The sequence below is a fragment of the Aegilops tauschii genome, chromosome 2, assembly GCF_002575655.3.
Source record: "Aegilops tauschii subsp. strangulata cultivar AL8/78 chromosome 2, Aet v6.0, whole genome shotgun sequence".
Classification (NCBI taxonomy): Eukaryota; Viridiplantae; Streptophyta; class Magnoliopsida; order Poales; family Poaceae; genus Aegilops; species Aegilops tauschii.
Genome location: NC_053036.3, coordinates 470,978,701 through 471,000,389, shown reverse-complemented (window position 1 = coordinate 471,000,389; position 21,689 = coordinate 470,978,701).

Genomic DNA, 21,689 nt, shown 5'->3' with positions numbered 1-21,689 from the left:
GCGGCTTCATTGACTTACTGCTCCTGCCTTTGCGTGTATGACAGGTGGGCCCAACAGGTGGGCGGCCCACCTGTCATGCAGCCAAAGGCTGGTGCGCGAGGGAGAGGCCGTTATAGTAATCAAACTTCTCGGTCTTGTATGAGTTGATGCGACACATCAAAGCACCGCACTCGATATATTTCAATAATTTACGTTTACCGATGCATTAATTACAACACATGCATGCATGCCGTGACTCTCCTTTTGATACTTGCATGTGTTGATTTAATGCACCTTGCCAAAATTTGACTATAAATTTAACTAACCAAATGTTCATGCATGTCACAAAAAATTACATAATTGAAAACTATGTTCAAATACGAATCAAACGATATAATTTTTGTTAACATGCACTAACATTTTGTCAGTTAAATCTTTGGTCAAAATTTAGCACCAATTACAAAGGGGCCCAATAAATATTGTACTCTCACATTTTTTTTGAGGATACTCCCACATAGAAAATATAAATAATAATGCATGTTGGGGTAGCCCACGTTTCCGATAATTTTAGCCATGGACTTGTTCACAAATTTTACGAGGGGGTGGTTGTTCATTTAATGGAGGTTCTTGTACCAAACTTGAACGATACAAAGTGCGACCTGGCATACCGTGACACCACTTGGAATAAGCGGGTAGCTATCTCAAAAAACAATCAACAACTCAAAGAAAAAACGGCGACCTGGCACGTACATAATTTTAAACGATTGTTTTGATGGAGTGAAAAAGGAAAACTACCCCACTACGTATATATAGGCCGGAGCCTCCGTGTTTGCTTGCTAGGGTTGCTCTATTCACACACTCTCATCCTCTACAGATCTAAACAAGATAGTGGTGGTAACACTGTCTTTCTCCCTTCAAAACACACTGCCTTTCTATCCTCACCGCTGGTTACAGATCCGGACATATCCCCCTCCGCCGGTGAAGGGAGGAGGGGCAGCGTTTAGGCCATCGTCGATAGCGAGGGAGGAGACCCACTGCCGGCCGCACCGTTATCTCTGGCCGAGCACCGGCGCGGGAATTCCTCTGAACCCTTCGTCGTTGCCCTAGTGTGGGTGGATCCGGCCTCCCGTGCCCACCTATCCACATCCCGACGACCTTCAGGTATATCTTCCTTCGAAACCGCCCTAGCTCTACTTCCCCAGCTCGCTACGTCACTGCATGTGCATCATTTTCTACCTCTCAGCCCCTCTTGATCGGATGGTCCAACGACACATATTTTTCTTCTTCTATTGTTAGAGGTAAAGCTACTTCATGGAGTCGAATCTTGTACTTGGTTCAAACAAGAAATAGAGTGGGGGTGGGGGAATTTAGTATGTACATCGGACTTGGTACAAACAGGAAGGATAGAGGGTGAAAGTAGTACAGTCTGGTCATCCAACCGGTCTCTTGGTCGAAAAGGGAAATATAGGGGAAACACTGTACACAGTGGTATGACCAGGACTAGATTTGCTATCCACACATAAGATGGCTGCATGCATCATTATGATGCAGAGGCCGGGGGCACGCCTCGATTTCCAAAAAAACATAGGAGTAGGTTGCTAGAGTGAACAAAAATGGGACCAACCCAGATATGTTTCTTGGATGTTTGTTTCTCGGGGCAACAAACTCTGAATCACCACTTTATGCCCCGGTTTAGGTACATGGTGCTGGAATGCTGGTGCACCCACTGTCCCATGCCCTTATACCAAATATTTAGCTGTTCTTAATCTAATGCCCCTGGTAAAATGAAGCCATGCCACTGGTATAAGCCATGACAAGTTTAGCCAAATGTTTTTGCCTATAATTGTTTGAGACTCTGACTGTTGATAATCCCCAAGTGCAGGGAATCATCATAGCAATTTCCAAAGGTGGAAGTGATAAGTATGGAGTGTCAAACCCACAAGGAGCTAAAGGTAAGATCAATGTTCTCTCAAGCCCTATCTGCCACTGATACGACTCTACATGCACCAAACGTTTGCTTCCAACTAGAAATGAGAAATAAAACTACGTTGTGGGTATGAAGAGGATAACTTTGCATGATATCAGAGAGCTAAAATATAAAAGTAGGTGTTGTTATCATAAAGTTAGAATATATTACTAAATATTATAAATAGCGAGTGTGGAATAATGGTGGATCGGTGTGCGTAATTGTCCTAGGCAACCGTTGACAAGACCGGTGATCACTATTGCAGTTTCATATGAGGGAGAGGCATAAACTAACATACTTTCTCTACTTGGATCATATGCACTTATGATTGGAACTCTAGCAAGCATCCGCAACTACTAAAGATCATTAAGGTAAAACCCAACCATAGCATTAAAGCATCAAGTCCTCTTTATTCCCATACGCAACAATCCCTCTTACTCGAGTTTCTGTTTCAGTCACTCACTAACCCACTATAAGCGAATCATGAACGTATTGCAACACCCTACAGCGGGAATCCCTCACGCTTGCGCGACACGGAGGGCACCATAGGACAGCACCAAAATAAAACATACAACTCGTACCAATCTATATCATCAATCAACCCAAGGACAAAAGATATCTACTCAAAACATCATAGGATGGCAACACATCATTGGATCATAATATGTGGCGTAAAGCACCATGTTCAATTAGGGATTACAGCGGGGTGTCGGAGAGTGGACCGCATAAAAGAGATGAGGATGGTGATGATGATGGTGATGTGATGAAGACGATCATCGTGGCGATGATTCCCCTCCCGATGGCACTCCGGCGCCACCAGAAGAGAGGAGGAGAGGTTCTCCCCCTTGTGCTTCCTCCTCCATGGCCTCCCCCCTAGATGGGGAAAGGTTCTCCCTCTGGTCCTTGGCCTTCATGGCGATGATGGCCTCTCCGGGATACTCCTCCATGGACACCGGTGATGATGGCCCCCTCCGGCAGGGTGCCGGAGAGGGCCTAGATTGACTTCTCGTGGCTACAGAGGCTTGCGGCGGCGGAACTTCCGATCTAGGTTTCTTTCTGGAAGTTTGGGTATATATAGAAGAGTTTTGCATTGATTTCACGTCAGGGGGTCTCCGGGCTGTCCACGAGGCAGGGGGGCGCGCCCCCACCCTCGTGGGCAGCCCGGGACTCTTCTGGCCTGCTTCTGGTACTCCGTGGGCTTCTTCTGGTCCAAAAATGATCTCCGTCAAGTGGCACGTCAATTGGACTCCGTTTAGTTTTCCTTTTCTGCGATACTCTAAAACAAGGAGAAAACAGAAACTGGCACTGGGCTCTAGGTTAATAGGTTAGTCCCAAAAATCATATAAAATATCATATAAATGCATGTAAAACATCCTAGAAGGATAGTATAATAGCATGAATACTTCACAAATTATAGATACGTTGGAGACGTATCAGCATCCCCAAGCTTAATTCCTTCTCATCCTCTAGTAGGTAAATGATAAAAGAAATAATTTATGAAGTGTGAATGCTAGCAAGTGCATAAGTTTGATCAATGATAATTCCAATCACTTTTTCTAGCATCATTATATGTCATAACAATAGCTCATCTCATAAAACTTTTCATGATCAAGTAACAAGCAAATCACATGTTTAAAGTATAGATCATAAACTTTCTTGAAAACTAACAAACAATATTCTCAGTCATCAAACAATTGCAATTCATCTTATTTTCAGGAAGAGTCTATGTCAGAGCTTTGATTTAGCAAACTCCACATACTCAACTATCATTTAGTCTTTCACAATTGCTAACACTCACGCGATATTTATGGGTTCAAAGTTTTAATCAGACACAGAGAAAGATAGGGGCTTATAGATTCGCCTCCCGACCTTTTACCTCAAGGGTAATGTCAACAATAATAGTTCATGATGCCTTACATCCAATTGGATATATATATCAGAATCTTTCCAACACAAGGTGCTTGCCAAAGGATAAAATGTAAAAAGGAAAGGTGAAAATCACCATGACTCTTGCATAAGGGTAAGAGATAAAAGTAAAAGATAGGCCCTTCGCAGAGGGAAGCAGAGGTTGCCATGCGCTTTCAGGGTTGGATGCACAAAATCTTAATGCGAAAGAACATCACTTTATATTGCCACTTGTGATATGGACCTTTATTATGCAGTCCGTCGCTTTTATTTCTTCCACATCACAAGATCGTATAAAGCTTATTTCCTCCACACCAGTCAATCATACATATTTAGAGGGCAATTTTTATTGCTTGCACCGATGACAACTTACTTGAGGGATCTTACTCAATCCATAGGTAGGTATGGTGGACTCTCATGGAAAAACTTGGTTTAAGGATATTTGGAAGCACAAGTAGTATCTCTACTTAGTGCAAAGAATTTGGCTAGCATGAGGGGGAAAGGCAAGCTCAACGTGTTGGGCGATCCATGACAATATACTTTATTTCAGATATAAGAAAACATAACCCATTACGTTGTCTTCCTTGTCCAACGTCAACCTTTCAGCATGTCATATTTTAATGAGTGCTCACAACTACAAAAGATGTCCAAGATAGTATATTTATATGTGAAATCCCTCTCCCTTCAATATTCTTTCATGAATTGTTCAAGTGACCAATTCTAGGTTTGCTAACTTTCAATAGGTTTACTACCTATACTTATTATGTGTGAAGTCATTACTCCCCCATGTTATAAGCATACGAAACATATATAAATTCAGATTTATGACATTCAATTTATTCAACCATTTACTCATAGGATATACATGAAGCACATGAGCAAATGACAAACTACTCCAAAAGATATGATTGAAGAACACTGAGTAGTCAAATAATTAACTAGCCATGGGAGGATTCTTTTTCATTCAATATTTCAGATCCAATAATTTTATTCAAACAGCAAGTAAAGTTGAAAATACGCTCCAAGCAAAACACATATCATGTGACGAATAAAAATATAGCTCCGAGTAAGGTATACCGATAGTTTTGAAGACGAAAGAGGGGATGCCTTCCGGGGCATCCCCAGGCTTAGGTGCTTGAGTCTTCCTTGAAGATTACCTTGGGCTGCCTTGGGCATCCCCAAGCTTAGGGTCTTTCCACTCCTTATTTTCCTCATATCGATATCTCACCCAAAGCTTGAAAACTTCAAGCACACAAAACTTAACGAAACTTCGTGAGATAGGTTAGTATGATAAAGAGTAAACCATTTACTTTGGTACTGTCAAAGACAAGGTTCATAATTGTTCCCACACAATGTCTACTGTACCATATCATTTCTACAATTTATATTGAGAAATATAATCCATAGAAACTAGAAAACAAGCAAACTATGCAATGAAAACAGAATCTGTCAGAAACAGAACAGTCTGTAATGATCTGAACATAAACCATAATTATGCTACTCCAAAAATTATGAAATAAATTGGTGGACGTGAGGAATTTGTCTATTAATCTTCTGCAAAAAGAATCAACTAAAAATCACTCTTCTGTAAAACATGACAGCTAATCTCGTGAGCGCAAAGTTTCTGTGTTTTACAGCAAGATCACATTGACTTTCTCCCAAGTCTTCCCAAAGGTCTTACTTGGCACTTTATTGAAACAAAAACTATAAAATATGATTACTACAGTAGCTTAATCATGTAAACACACAAAAACAGTAAGGGTAATGTGGCACCCCGATCCGCATGGAGCAGGGGGCCTTCGCACGTCAGCCCAGGATAACACCTGACGCATGACAGGTCCATAATACAGCATTCCAGGTACAAAAATATTCATCAAATACATGTATATGAGATTACATCATTGATGAATACAATTATCTGGCATAGCCCTAAGGCTATTAAATGACAGCGGAAGTCTGATAAAAATGGCGGCGGAAGTCTTGGTTTGGCAATATAACAACTCTGGCTGGGCTCCACAACTCACAAGACTGGCAAGATTACGGCCTAGCACGACGGATCAAGCGAGCAATATGGGTACGACCTACAAAACTGGCATGACACGCCAGGTCAGTACATTGAATGTACTTGCAAGACAACCAAATACATAGCATCCAAACAAGCAGAGGACAAGGCAAGAACCAAGCGTATGCAACAACCTATCTCATATCAATCACTTAACATGGCATGATATAGATCAACTGAGCATGAACCACATCATAGCATCTACTAACATGGCAATAACATGGCATATCAAAACATGCTTCTAACATGGCAATAGCAAAGCATATCATCTCAGTCATGGCATAATTTAACATATAAATCAAAGCATGGCATGACATCATGAAACTATGCTGAAAATAAATTACCGATCATATCCAATGCAGACATAATATGTTAACTTTATGCAACCATCTTGTTCTGTCGTGGTTCTTTAAATGCAAACATATTACTCATGCAATGCAACCAAACTTGTGCACCGAGTCCCTCGGACTCTCTTACCAATGTGTTGCCTCGCAACCGAACGGTGATCTTTCCGGCGATCACAACCATGACCAACACTTGGTCTCCAACACTCACCGAGACCTCGTCTCGTGATCATATCAGAACATCGTCGTGACTTCTCATGACTATCTCATAGTCCAAGTCACCATATTCTTGTTATCACATATTTATTTACCAACCTAATTATTTCAGGTTTATCCCCCATTTCGACCAAGACCTGATAGTGGGACCTACTACGAACTGTTGCTATCGATAGACTTTATACACTCTGCAGAGGTAGCACACTGTACCCACACCACGAAACCCATGGCCTCGTCATCCCATTCGGGTGGACCAACGGCATTCCGACGAAACCAACCTACTGCCATGACGCTCTCCCGGCCACTCCGACCCAATCCCCAATGGGCTGGTCCTGGGTGGCCCCGTGTCTACCAAATACACCCCGACCACCGTCGTGGTCAACTCCCACTCGGGGACTGGTACCAAAAATCTCAAAAACGAGCACACAAGGTTATGTCCGCTTACCTGATCAGGGTAAGCACGCCCATAACCTTCCCTAGTGGGAGGCACCGGCGAGAGGTCACGATAATAGCTCGCATTAAGGCCTTCCCACAAAGGCAAATGTGGCTGCACTGAAAAAGTTCGATTTGGTGGCACTATGCCTCGATCCCATCGATGACGGAGGAGGTTTGTTATTATTAAGTCATTTTATTTTCTTCTCCATCATCATGAGCATATTAAACATGAGTGCAACAATGAGCATGCAGCGTCAAATAGATGGACAAAATATCGAACTTCTCAAGTACACAACTATCAAATACAGAGCATGACAATATCAAGTACTAGCATATCACGGTGCATTTCAATCATCATAACATCTTATAACGATGCCGTGAAAATAAAGTAGAGTAGTGTCATGGTAAATAATAACATTTTAATTAGCATGGCCAAGGTATCATGAAAACATAAGCATGCAAGATAGGCATAAAGAAGTAACTGCCAATGAAAACGATATAAAACAACTTCAACTACACACACACAAGGTGCAAGCAAAGTCAACATGCAAGTTCAGGGCTCATGATAAGAGGTTGGCTTGCCTGGGGTCGACAAATACTCCGGGAAGAAGTGCGGAACGATCACGGAAAGATTTGCCGGAAACAGTTCTCTCTCGGAGGGGCCTGATTCGGAGCTACGGGTAAAAAGATACGAACGTTTAAAACTCAAGGACTAGTCTGTAAAAATACTTCTACAAACAGGTCCCTGGTAGTCTAAACAGAACGTGTCTTTTCTGAAAATACGTCTTCGAGAGGGGGAAACATATTCCCGGTCGAAGGAGAGGAAAAATACGCTTTCTGAGATTGAAAGCGCACTTTCCAGAAATGCGCTTTCGCACGGGGAAAACGACTTCGCGGCGTGGTGCCGCCACTTATCCGACGTGGCAAGCGGGGCCATGCCCTACGGTCGCCGACAGGTGGGGCCGCGCCGGAAGGGGGCCCGCCTGGCCTGGCTTCTTCTTCCTCACGCTCGGGCACGCGCCTGGCCAAGGGAGGAGGACACCCCGACGGCGACTGCCGGCGATTCCGGCCACGGCGGGGGTCGTGTGACCTACCCAGATGACCAGGGAAGGGAGGCGCATCCAGAGGTGGTCTCCGTTGACGGCGAGAGGCGCTGCAGAGAGAGCAGCAAGGCCCGCGGCAGAGAGGAGTTTCGGCCACCGGTGGAGCAAGGTGCTCTGGTAGGGGAGAGAAAGGGCCGAGGCTACGGGGAGACTTGGTGGGATCTATAGGTTGCAGTGGTGGTGGAGGAACGGTGAGGAGGGCTCGGGAGTGCCGGAATCGATGGAGGCCCGAGGCGGCGGCCACGGTGGTGATGGGGTCAGAGAGGGGCTCTGAGCTCGGGAAGAGGCTCGGGGAGGGGGTTGTGGACTGCGAGGATGCTCGGGGCGTGCTTAAATAGCCGCGGGAGGGCTCGAGGGGGAGGGGAGGAGGTGGCACGCGGCAGGCGACATGTCCGTGCGCCGGCGAGGGGCGCAGTGTCGGCAGGCGCGGCCAAGGCTCACGGGAAGCGGCGGGAAGGCGACGAGGAGGGTGCGGACGAGCGCCAGAGGCTCACGGAATCGAGCAAAGCTCGCGGACGAGAGGAGGAAATGGACAGGGGCGAGGAAGAAGATGATGGCCACAGTGGCGTACTGTTTGGTCCTTGGCATGGCTCACCGGAGAAGAAAACGAAGGGGGCCAGAGGTCCAGAGGGGAGAGGACGCCGAGGGGGAACTGTTGGACATTAATGGCGAGGCCAGAGCCTGGTCGGAGCAGCGCTGCCGACGACAACAGTGGCTAGACCACCGTTTTGGCTGGCTGACCTCGTAGTCAGCACTGGCATGGCGCGCTCTGGGGTTTTTACTGATGTAAGTTCATGTCTACCACGTAGTCCTTCCAGCGTGGAGTGTTACCATGGTGAAAGATCGGGCAGAGACAAATGGAGATGAGTGAAACAAGCTCCACAAGTTTGCTGTTGCAAACTTGGCAACATCCTAGAGATTAAACCAGAGAGGGTAAAAGGTAAAATGGTTGTCTGGGAGGCTTAGGGTAGAAAGGACTACGGCCCTGGGAGTTTTGAGGTAAAATGGACAACTATTTACCATAGTTGCTGTACAACCACCAAAACTGACCCAGAAACTTAATCATGATGAAACACTCACTAGTGGTGATGGATTGGGCTATAACTTGGCAAAGCCTGATGATTTGAACATACCATGATGCTGTAAAAAGTTCATACCAAATGGACTCACCAAAATGGTACTTCCTTCACAGCTATCATTTCTGTCCAAAAACTTCAGAAAAATCCTCAGGGCAATTGGTCAAGTGAAATGAGACACAATCTTGTGGACATAGGTTATATGGGTAGGAGAAGTCCTGGAAAAATTATCAGCCATAATGGAGCAAGATAAAATACACTTGCTTCACAAACTGAAAATTTGGACAGAAAACAAGAATTTCTCCTGTGCTCACATAGTTCAATGAAATGAACTGAATTTGGGTGGAGGATAATTATTTGAGATACTTGAGAGGATGGAAAAGTTTCATCCCATTTGGAAACACTATGAAGGTACTTCCTTCACAAACTTGTGTTCTGGTCAGAAACTTTGAAAAATTGCACAGGGAGCTAGGGTGAATGGATTGAGCCCATATTTGGTATCCATGGGTTATTTAACAATGTTAAACACCTTGCCAAATTTCAGCTCAATTGGACTTATAAATAAAGCACTTCCTTTGCAAAATTTCAGAGAAGGCAGAAACTTGCATTGGATCATGTGCCAAATTTTGAACTGTGGAATCATGATATTAGGATGGAACTAGTGATTATATAGCAAGGACAAGCTCCACAATTTATGTGGGAATTTTCTCTGCTATAAAAATAGTAGTTCCTTTGGAAATTGGCAGAAATGCAATATTGGCATTAAATAGGAAAAGGCAATTTTCCTTATTTAATTATGGCCAATATACTTGCCAGAGCTTGGATTAGGCATAAGCATCAACTCCACAAATTCTCATGAATTTAGGAGATGGCTAGATATACCTTTGGATTTTATTCCTCAGAAAGGCAAGAAAAGGAATAAATCATAATTCAAAAATATTGCATTGGACTTAGCAATATTTTTGCATATCCAAGGTTAAGAAAGATAGGATGATCTCTGGGATCAATTTGGAGGATCAACAGAACAAGGAAAATGGTGGCTCCTTTGTAATCACAAGGGCATATCCAAATTCCAAAATTTTGGAATTAGGGTTTAAGAGGGTTTGAGAGGATTTGAGCTGATGCAAATGAGGTCTTGCCCACTGAAAAAGACATGAGCAAGGTTTTGAAAGGTTGGAAATGAAAAAATTTCTCAGAGTCATCCACCAAACGCAGGAGAAAGATTTTGAAAATGAGTGCCAGGAAGGAATAATAGCACAAAAATTGATAACCCAATTTTGGGACTGTTACAGGTAAATATTGGGTTGTCTCCCAACAAGCGCTTTTCTTTAATGCCTTTTAGCTAGGCATGATGATTTCAATGATGCTCACATAAAAGATAGGAATTGAAGCACAAGGAGAGCATCTTGAAGAATATGACTAGCACATTTAAATCTAACCCACTTCCTATGCCTAGGGATTTTGTGAGCACACAACTTATGGGAACAATAATCAACTAGCATAGGAAGGCAAAACAAGTATAACTTCAAAACTTTAAGCACATAGAGAGGAAACTTGATATTATTGCAACTCCTATAAACATGTATTCCTCCGGCATAACAATTTTCCGTAGCATCATGGATAGCAATTTTGTTCTCATACTCAATTGGAACCTCTTCCGAAATAGTGGAATCATTACTAGCTAAAGTTGACACTCTTCCAAATCCACTTTCATAAATATCACACTAAGATTCAACACCCTTCAAAATAGTGGGATCACTAATTCCTAAAGTTGACACTCCTCCAAACCCACTTTAAATGATAGTATTATTCATACTCCAAAGGATATAAGTGAAGTTCATGGAGCATTCTACAATTAACATAGACTAACCAATATCCAAGCTCAAAATGTATAAGTGAAGCACATGAAGCATTCTATAAAACCATACTCAAAAGATTTAAGTGAAGCACAAAGAGCAATTCTATAAGATCATTCTTAAAAGATATAAATGAAGCACATGAAGTATTCTATAAATCAATGAAGGGATATCTCATGCTAGCATGGTTCTTAAAAGAAAAACAAAAACACAAAGGACACAAATCATGTGAACAAAACAAAAACCGAGGTATACCGATAATTGTTGAAGAAGAAAGATGGGATGCCAACCAGGGCATCCCCAAGCTTAGATGCTTGAGTATCCTTTGAAATATTTACTTGGGGTGCCTTGGGAATCCCCAAGCTTGAACTCTTGCCTCTCTTTATTCTTCTCATATTGATAGCTCCTCGACCTTCGGACACTTCATCCACAAAAACTTAACAAAACTTTGTGAGATCCGTTAGTGTAATAAAGCAAATCACTACCTTTAGGTACTGTAATGAACTCATTCTTTATTTATATTGGTGTTAAACCTACTGTATTCCAATTTATCTATGGTTTATAAATTATTTTATTAGCCATAGATTCATCAAAATAAGCAAACAACACACGAAAAACAGAATCTGTTAAAAACAGAACAGTCTGTAGTAATCTGGAAGTTTGGTAAACTTCTGTAACTCCTAAAATTATGAACTAAATTTGACAATTTGAACAGTTTGTACAGAAGTAATGTGCAAAAAGTTTCATACCCATTTGACTTTCCAGTAAAAAATGTAAATTCACGCACTACAGCCAAAGTTTCTGTTTTTGTTCTGCACATAGTAAACAAGCAATCTAATCATCCTAAAACCAAAGCTTTGCACATTATTTTTATAATAAAATGGATATATACAAGGGGATAATTATTTACAGAGAAACTTCCATGAAAAATTCTACATTGTTTCCGTGAGCATGAACACAAGTGCTCAAGGTCGACCCTCACTTCTTCAATGCATAACTTTCCAATCACTTCTCTTTTTGAAAAAAACTTTTTAGGCATGAGAGGCAAGTATTTTTTTGTATTTTCATTCTTTTAATTTTTTGTATGTTTCACCCACAACTAAACAGAAACAAAAAGGAAAAAACAAAATCTACTTAGTGAAGAAAGCAAACAAGCACACACGAGAATATCAACCCCACGCTATTGCTCCCCGGCAACGGCGCCAGAAAAGAGCTTGATAATCCCCAAGTGCAGGGAATCATCGTAGCAATTTCCAAAGGTGGAAGTTATAAGTATGGAGTGTCGAACCCACAAGGAGCTAAAGGTAAGATCAATGTTCTCTCAAGCCCTATCTGCCACTGATACGACTCTACGTGCACCGAACGTTTGCTTCCAACTAGAAACGAGAAATAAAACTACGTTGTGGGTATGAAGAGGATAACTTTGCATGATATCGGAGAGCTAAAATATAAAAGTAGGTGCTGTTATCATAAGTTAGAATATATTACTAAATATTATAAATAGCGAGTGTGGAATAATGGTGGATCGGTGTGCGGAATTGTCCTAGGCAACCGTTGACAAGACCGGTGATCACTATTGCAGTTTCATATGAGGGAGAGGCATAAGCTAACATATTTTCTCTACTTGGATCATATGCACTTATGATTGGAACTCTAGCAAGCATCCGCAACTACTAAAGATCATTAAGGTAAAACCCAACCATAGCATTAAAGCATCAAGTCCTCTTTATTCGCATACGCAACAATCCCTCTTACTCGGGTTTGTGTTTCAGTCACTCACGAACCCACTATAAGCGAATCATGAACGTATTGCAACACCCTACAGCGGGAATCCCTCACGCTTGCGCGACACGGAGGGCACCATAGGACAGCACCAAAATAAAACATACAACTCGTACCAATCTATATCATCAATCAACCCAAGGACAGAAGATATCTACTCAAAACATCATAGGATGGCGACACATCATTGGATCATAATATGTGGCGTAAAGCACCATGTTCAAGTAGGGATTACAGCGGGGTGCGGGAGAGTGGACCGCGTAAAAGAGATGAGGATGGTGATGATGATGGTGATGTTAATGAAGACGATCACCATGGCGATGATTCCCCTCCCGATGGCACTCCGGCGCCACCGGAAGAGAGGAGGAGAGGTTCTCCCCCTTGTGCTTCCTCCTCCATGGCCTCCCCCCTAGATGGGGAAAGGTTCTCCCTCTGGTCCTTGGCCTTCATGGTGATGATGGCCTCTCCGGGATACTCCTCCATGGACACCGGTGATGATGGCCCCCTCCAGCAGGGTGCCGGAGAGGGCCTAGATTGACTTCTCGTGGCTACAGAGGCTTGCAGCGGCGGAACTTCCGATCTAGGTTTCTTTCTGGAATTTTGGGTATATATAGAAGAGTTTTGCGTTGATTTCACGTCAGGGGGGTCTCCGGGCTGTCCACGAGGCAGGGGGGCGCGCCCTAGGGGGTGGGCGCGTCCCCACCCTCGTGGGCAGCCCGGGACTCTTCTGGCCTGCTTCTGGTACTCCGTGGGCTTCTTCTGGTCCAAAAATGATCTCCGTCAAGTGGCACGTCAATTGGACTCCGTTTAGTTTTCCTTTTCTACGATACTCTAAAACAAGGAGAAAACAGAAACTGGCACTGGGCTCTAGGTTAATAGGTTAGTCCCAAAAATCATATAAAATATCATATAAATGCATATAAAACATCCTAGAAGGATAGTATAATAGCATGAATACTTCATAAACTATAGATACATTGGAGACATATCAACTATTTCCTCTGTAGCTATTTGTGCAAACAGGGATATCCATTTCACCTGGTTGCTGTTGTGACCTTTTGGGTGCACTGCACAAAACACTTCTTAAAAGAAGTGACTTTGTGCTGTTTAACTGGAATGTCAGAATGGAACAGTTGGTTCATTTCGGTGGAACTGCACAAAGGGAGATCTGTGTTCCAATCCTCATCATCCATATTGGCACCATAACCTTCCTTTAGGTAAGAATGATATTTAATGCACGTGTTCATCTCTATTTTGTGACTGCCATGAGAAAATAATGCTATTGTTTCTAGTACACTTGTACTCCCTCACTGACAAAACCAATTATGAAATAGAAGGCCAATCATGTACTTGGTTTCACCAACTAGTGAGGAGAAAGAGAAACAAAGCATGAAGAGGAAGAAGAAGAAGAATAAACAGTGCCAAGGTGATCTTGCTGAAGCCGAGGCCTCAGTCGAGGCCATTCAAGGGCTCCGGCAACGTCTACCTTACATGTGAGACGATCCTCCAGGGAGCCCTTCCACTTCTGCGTATTGTCCATGATGAATTTGATGCTACTGTTAGAGTAATATGCTAATGTCTTTCTATCCTTTCTCACTAAGCTAATGAAGGTTTCACCTTGTTCCTACTTGTGCAAACAGGGATCATGTTGTGCCAATCATACATTTTAGTGGAATTACACAAGACAATACAATGAACTGTATCCCATCCAGTGCTTTAACTCTGCTGGAAGTTCTTGATAATCTTTCGATATAATCTCAGCACTGGTAAACAAGAGTGATTTCAACCATACATTTGAAGTGCACAAAAATATATACTATTGAGTGATTCCAGTGAGTGCTTTATCATATCTTCTGGGACTACATGAATACGCTTTTTTGCTCAGGTTGGTACCGGCCTAAGGCCTTCATCCATATTAGTTTGCTGTCATCTCTATTGTATCGTGCTACTGTCATGAGAAACTCCTTTATCTTTGCACGTTAAAGTTTTGCAACCTATGATACATGGCAATGCTTTGAGTGTTGAGCTAATTGGCACTGATTAAATAAACTAATACCTCTATTTAAGCAGACTACTATGTTGCTAACTTTACCCATCAAGATAATGAGGGTGCTTCTATTTGTTAGTGTATGTTTCATCAACTAGTCCCACTATTACAGTAATCTCACTCTCTCAATATATGTGCCAACAGGGATGCTCGATTTTGGTGGAACTGCACAAAAACTTTGGGTGCTTCATTGCCTCGACAGCTTCCTTCCTTTCCCGTCAGTCGCTAATCTGGGCTTCCTTCCTTCCTTTGCTGTCAGTCGCTTGGCTTATCTCGGCTTCTAGTCAAAGGAAATAGTAATTGATATGCTACCTCACACAGGTTGGTACTGGTCTTTATTCTGATTATTGTGCTTGTTATATGTATTGGTAATTTGGTATTGTGCTACTGTTTGCCGATTTCATAAAGGACTAACTTGGAGCCTGAACTCTATAACACCGATGATGCGGCTATATCTCCCACGTGTCGAGGCACGACTTAGAGGCATAACCGCATTGTGGTTTTGTCGCAAGAAGGGTCATCTTCACACAATCCCATGTAATGAACAAGAATGGGATAAAGAGTTGGCTTACAATCGCCACTTCACATAAAACATAAATAAATTCATACATCATTCAAGATACACACATAGACTGACTACGGTCAAAGCCAAAAGAAAAGAAGACAACCCCAAATGCTAGATCCCTGATCGTCCTAACTGGGCTCCACTACTGATCAACAGGAAACGAAACATAGTAACGACCAAGTTCTTCATCGAACTCCCACTTGAGTTTGGTAGCATCGCCTGCCCTGGTCTCATCGGCACCTGCACCTGTTTTGGTAGAATCTGTGAGTCACAAGGACTCAGCAATCTCACACCCGCGAGATCAAGACTATTTAAGCTTATGGGTAGGAAAGGGTAGTGAGGTGGAGCTCCAGCAAGCACTAAGCATATATGGTGGCTAACATACGCAAAATAAGAGCGAGAAGAGGAGCAACGGAACGGTCATCAACTAGTAATGATCAAGAAGTGATCCTGAACTCCTACTTACGTCAAACATAACCCAAAAGCCGTGTTTTCTTCCCGGACTCCGCCGAAAAGAGACCATCACGGCTACGTACGCGGTTGATGCATTTTAATTTAAGTCAAGTGTCAAGTTCTCTACAACCGGATATTAACAAATTCCCATCTGCCACATAACCGCGGGCACGGCTTTCGAAAGATAATACCCTGCAGGGGTGTCCCAACTTAGCCCATTATAAGCTCTCACAGTCAATGAAGGATATTCCTTCTCCCGGGAAGACCCGATCAGTCTCGGAATCCCGGTTTACAAGACATTTCGACAATGGTAAAACAAGACCAGCAAGACCACCCGCTGTGCCGACAAATCCCGATAGGAGCTGCACATATCTCGTTCTCAGGGCACACCGGATGAGCCAGACGTCGGGTTGGCATAGACCCTGGTTGCCCAGGGGGCGCCGGACATCGCTCGGTTTGGACCAGCACTCGAAGGAGCATTGGCCCGGGGGGTAAATAAAGATGACCCTTCAGTATGCAGAACCCAAGGGAAAAAGGCTTAGGTAGGCAAATGGTAAAACCAAGGTTGGGCCTTGCTGGAGGAGTTTTATTCAAAGCGAACTGTCAAGGGGGTCCCATAAATCACCCAACCGCGTAAGGAACGCAAAATCAAGGAACATAACACCGGTATGACGGAGACTAGGGCGGCAAAAGTGGAACAAAACACCAGGCATAAGGCCGAGCCTTCCACCCTTTACCAAGTATATAGATGCATTAATTAAATAAGAGATATTGTGATATTCCCAAAATATCCATGTTCCAACAAGGAACAAACTTCATCTTCACCTGCAACTAACAATGCTATAAGAGGGGCTGAGCAAAAGCGGTAACATAGCCAAACAACGGTTTGCTAGGAAAAGTGGGTTAGAGGCTTGACATGGCAATATGGGAGGCATGACATAACAAGTGGTAGGTAGCGCGGCATAGCAATAGAGCGAACAACTAGCAAGCAAAGATAGAAGTGATTTCGAGGGTATGGTCATCTTGCCTGAGATCCCGCAAGGAAGAAGAACGAGTCCATGAAGAAGACAAACGGACGAAGTCGAACAAATCCTCACAAACGCGACGTTATCGGAACTAACCCGAAGAAGCAACACCGGAAAGAAGCAAACAACATGGTAAACAACCATCACAGAAACATGGCATGATGCACAATCAAGTATGATGCATGTCTGGTTTAAAGAGGCATGGCATGGCAAAGTGCACAAACAATACTACAAATTAAGTGGAGCTCAATATGCAACGAGTTGCATATTGACGAAACACCACATGACTCATTTAGTTCTCTCTCGGTTATGTACCCAACAATATTAAATGTTGTTAAACATGGCAAGAGGTGAAACATAACAAAACTACCTATCTAGGCAATTTAAATGAGGCCGGAAACAACAAACAACAATTCCGGAAAATCCCCATAAGCATATTTTTGATTTGGTACTGTTCTGCCCTAAACACAATTTTATTGTTGTTAAACAGCAAAATAAAGTGTACCAAGTTATTCTATGCATTTTTCTACCCCATTTACATATAAAGTTTATTAAATTCCGAGTTACGGTTAATTAGTTATGAAATAAATCATTTAGCATGGCATTTGAGAAAAATTAAACAAACAGCAAGGTTAAACATTTTAAACATGGATGAAAGTGGCATTTTATGAAACTAGACGAAATTCTAAGCACTTTATATGTTTACATCATTTTAATATGATGCATGGTTCATGAGTTATTAAATGCATGATGTTGAGGGTTTTTCTGCAAAACTGCCAACTCTGGATAATTAGCTAAATTCGCAGACGCTGAAAAAAACATAAGCGGGCCGAAACTGGCTGGTCCAATGGTGTACAGGAGAGTGGCTGGAGGGGCGGCTCACCCATGGGCTAGGCCCAGTTGAGGAAGAGGAGGCCGGGCAGGCCAGCGGTGCGGGAGGTTGGGCCAGGAGGCGCGGACGAGGCCGCATCCCACGATGCAGAGGGGTGCGGTCAACGAAAGCGGGCGCTCGGGTCTTGGCGATTGGCGCGGTCAACGCGGCAGCGGCGGCGCGCTCGTCCTCCTGCTCGAAGCAGAGGATGCAGGGGGCGACGGCCGCGGCCGGACTTGGCGACGGCGGTGGACTTGGCGCGCTCTCCGGCGAGGACGGACGAAGGGGCCGGATCTAGGCGGCGAAGGAGGAACGGCGATGGCTCCACGGCTTGGCGACATCCTCGCGGCGAACAGAGGGGGCTTGAGCGAGTCGCGGAGGCCATGGCTCGGCTGGTAAACGAGTATACAAGAGAGAGAAGGTCAGAGGAGAAAGGGAGTCAGGGAAAAAGAAGGGAAGAAGGGGCGCGAGACAGGGACCTGCTGGTCCGGCGGCTCTGCTCGGAGAGGTGGCCGACGACGTGCTGGACGCGGGGGAGGCCGAGAACGGGCAGCGGAGCATGCTCCCGTTCAGGTCCAGCCGGAACCGAGGCGGGGCTGGAGGCACCGACGGTGGTGGACTCGAGCTTTGGCGGTGGCGCTGGTTCACTGCGAAGAGGAGCGAGAGAGGGATGAGATGAGGAAGAGGTCAGAGAAGGGGAGAAACGAGAAGAAGAGGAGGACAGGGAGAAGGAGCGGGCGGCCTGGCCTGGTGGATGCTCGTCGGCGGAGGGAGCTCCGGTGGTGCTACGGCTTGCCGCGCTCGAAGGACGGGCGAGGACGGAGGGGAACGAGGCAGGAGCTCGAGCTCCTGGCTAACGAGGGGAGCGAGGAGGTGGCGCACGAGGTCGGGCTCCAGGCGGTGCTCGGGCGCCGCAGGAGGCGAGAAAGGGAGTGGAGCGATGTGTTCCTGGAGCTGCTGATGCGGCTTGGTGCGGTGGTGGATTGGGCAGGCGTGCCGATCGAGGAAGGTGGGTGGCGGCGCTGGGTTGGCTCAGGAAGGAATGAGGGGATCCCAAGGCAGGGGCGGCGGCAGAGGGATCGGACTGATGGGACAAGCCTCCTGAAGATTAGGGTTCGTCTAGTTTATATAGTGAGTGAGTTAGGCTAGAGGCTATCGGATCCCTCCGATCGAAATCGGGTGGTTGAGAATAAAATGCTTAGGGGAGTCCAATAAAGGACCGAAGATATTTTAGGGATGATCCGAATCCAGCGGTGATGACTGAGCGGGTCGGGTACGGGGGAGCTTTCGGACGTGCACGAGGGGTCGATGCACTGTGCAAAGGGGGTTAGGCGAACGAGGTCAAGTGTGTGGTTGGATTGAGAATGGTCAAGGAAGACAAACGGTCTGACGACATGCCATGGAGACAAGGAGAAGCGGCAACTACGAACGACTACGAGTTTTATGAAAACATGCGGATGCAATGCGGATGATGCGATGATCAATGCAACAAACAAATAAATAACAGAGCTGACACGTAAAACATGGAACGCATCTGGAGCGTCGGTCTTGGGGCGTCACAACACTCCACCACTACAAGAGGATCTCGTCCCAAGATCTAGGAATGGCACCGGAGAAAAACGGAAGGGGAAGAGATAAAACAAAGTTGCTTCTTTGACAAAAGAGTGAAACCAACGAACCTTGAGAGGTTAAACAATTTTAAGAAAAGAATACAACAGAGATGAACGAGATTACAAACACTCCGTTAGAAAAGGGGAACTAGGAACATTATGAGAACCTTGTGGGTTGAAAGACATGAAACAAGGGGTTAACGAACCAAAAGAATATGAAACCACACTGGTATAACGAGATAGCCAAGGAACAAGAATGACATAATTTTGACAGCACTCCGGTTGAAAAAAGAGAAGGAAAACTTGATAAGATGACACAACGCTCCGGTTAAATGGATAAGCAAGGAAAGAAGATGATCTTGACAAAACAAGAAGATGGGTCGAAGAGAGCAATATCACAATGCCTCCGGTAGAAATGAAAGAATGCAATGAAAAGAACGGAGAAGAAAACAACATGTTCTACCTTAAGTGAATTTGAGAGAGCATCCTTAAAAGAAGGATAAAACGGAGTTGTTGAAAAATCAACAAAGAAAGGATATGATCTTTGTGGGCTTATGGAGACATCCCAAAACTTGAGGTGAAATTCTTCCACTAACGAAAACAATAGATTGGATGGATATGAACAAGGAGACGAGAAATTTATTTCACCAAGAGGATAAATGAAGAACTTGGGTCATTTATAAGCACCATAATTAGCAACAAACCTTCGAGAAGGCTTTAAGTGAAATCTAAACCAAGATAACATCAATGAATAAATTGTTGGGTTGACAAGATATCATGAACAAAGAAAATATGATGGATTTAAATATCTCATTCTTGATAACTTGTGAATCATGAAACATGAAAAGAAATTGTCAAGAATGACATATCACCATCTCAAAATAAGGTAGAAAGAATTGCACTTCGGAATGCAAGATGAAGAATGCTTGAACTCCTCCAAACAAAACATGTATTAAGCACCCTGTTTAATTTTGAGTATAGCTTGGCGGGTCATAACTTCGAGAGAAATCTTAAAATAATAATTGAAGAATGAAAGGAATCCTTGACGAACCACCATGTAGAGCCTCCATGAAGAACTCCGGTAAACAAAAGGATGATAGAAAGAAAGAGAAGTTGACAACACAAGGTGAAGCCTTGCGATGATTTAGATGGAGCTTCGCGACGAGATAATGCAGAAAGCTTGGAACTCCGGAAAAGAAAAAGATGAAGCCTCTCGAACCGATAAATGTGACATGATGAACAACTCTGGAAAAAAGAAACTAGATCACTTGGATGAAACCATAATAAGAATTACGTTATGCATATCCTTCACCAATTTAAATTGATGACAAGCAACGGATTTGGCATACTACTTATTCTTGTAGAAAGGATTAAGAGAGATATAGCGCAAACTTGGGAAGGTCTTCATCGAACCACCGGTAGGATTGAAACGACGAATAAATCTATATGATAACGAAGGAAGAGAACTCTTGAACGAACCATCGTAAGAATTGGAAATGAACGAAGAAAAGATAAAGAAACACCGGGAAGAATTAGAAAAGGAACGAAGATACTTGAAAGAATTTAGATACAAGTGAAATGAAGATATCATGAACTGATTAGAGGATATTTGAACGATGCACCGGAAGAATAAGGAGATGAACGAAGAGACATCAATTTAGAATAATTGGAGAATGAGGCTGAAAACTTAGAATGAAGAAATCTTCTGAAATGATGGCCTTTGGATGATTAAGAAATGAAAACAACTCTGAAATGCTCCGGATGGGTATGAGAAGAATTCTCACAATCGAAAACAATTATGAGAGGATGGCATAAGCTAGAACTATGAATCTTCAAGAGAATGGACAAGATTTAGGAGAAATCCTTCTTCGGTCTTCAAATGTTGAGAATGATGATGAGAAACACCACCATGAATTGTTGAGGCAATCTGGAATGACAATTAGAAAGATTGAACGAACAATGAAAAGAATTTGAAAGATCTTGGAGAAATACATTTGACTGATGATAATTCATTCTTACGTCAAACTTTGCAACGAATTTGAGAATAACTCCGAAAAATTAGAAGAGTCGGGTAAGATCCTGGAAAAAGACTTGTGGGTTAGGGCCCACTCAAAAGAAAACACAGTTGAACGATTGCTTGAAAAGGAGATTTCACCGGTTGAATTAAATGGCTTGAATGAAATAACAACCTCAAAATAACATGAACGGATTGAGAATGGAAACACGAATCTTCCAAGATATCTTCAACACTCCGGATATGAACTGGGCAAGGTGAATAAATAAGAGAGTCTTGGATAAGAAATTCACATGGGAAGATATGTGAAACAAAAGGAAGAGATATAATCAACATCGAAGCTTGAAATTAATCCACCAGAGAAAAAAAAAAGAACGAAG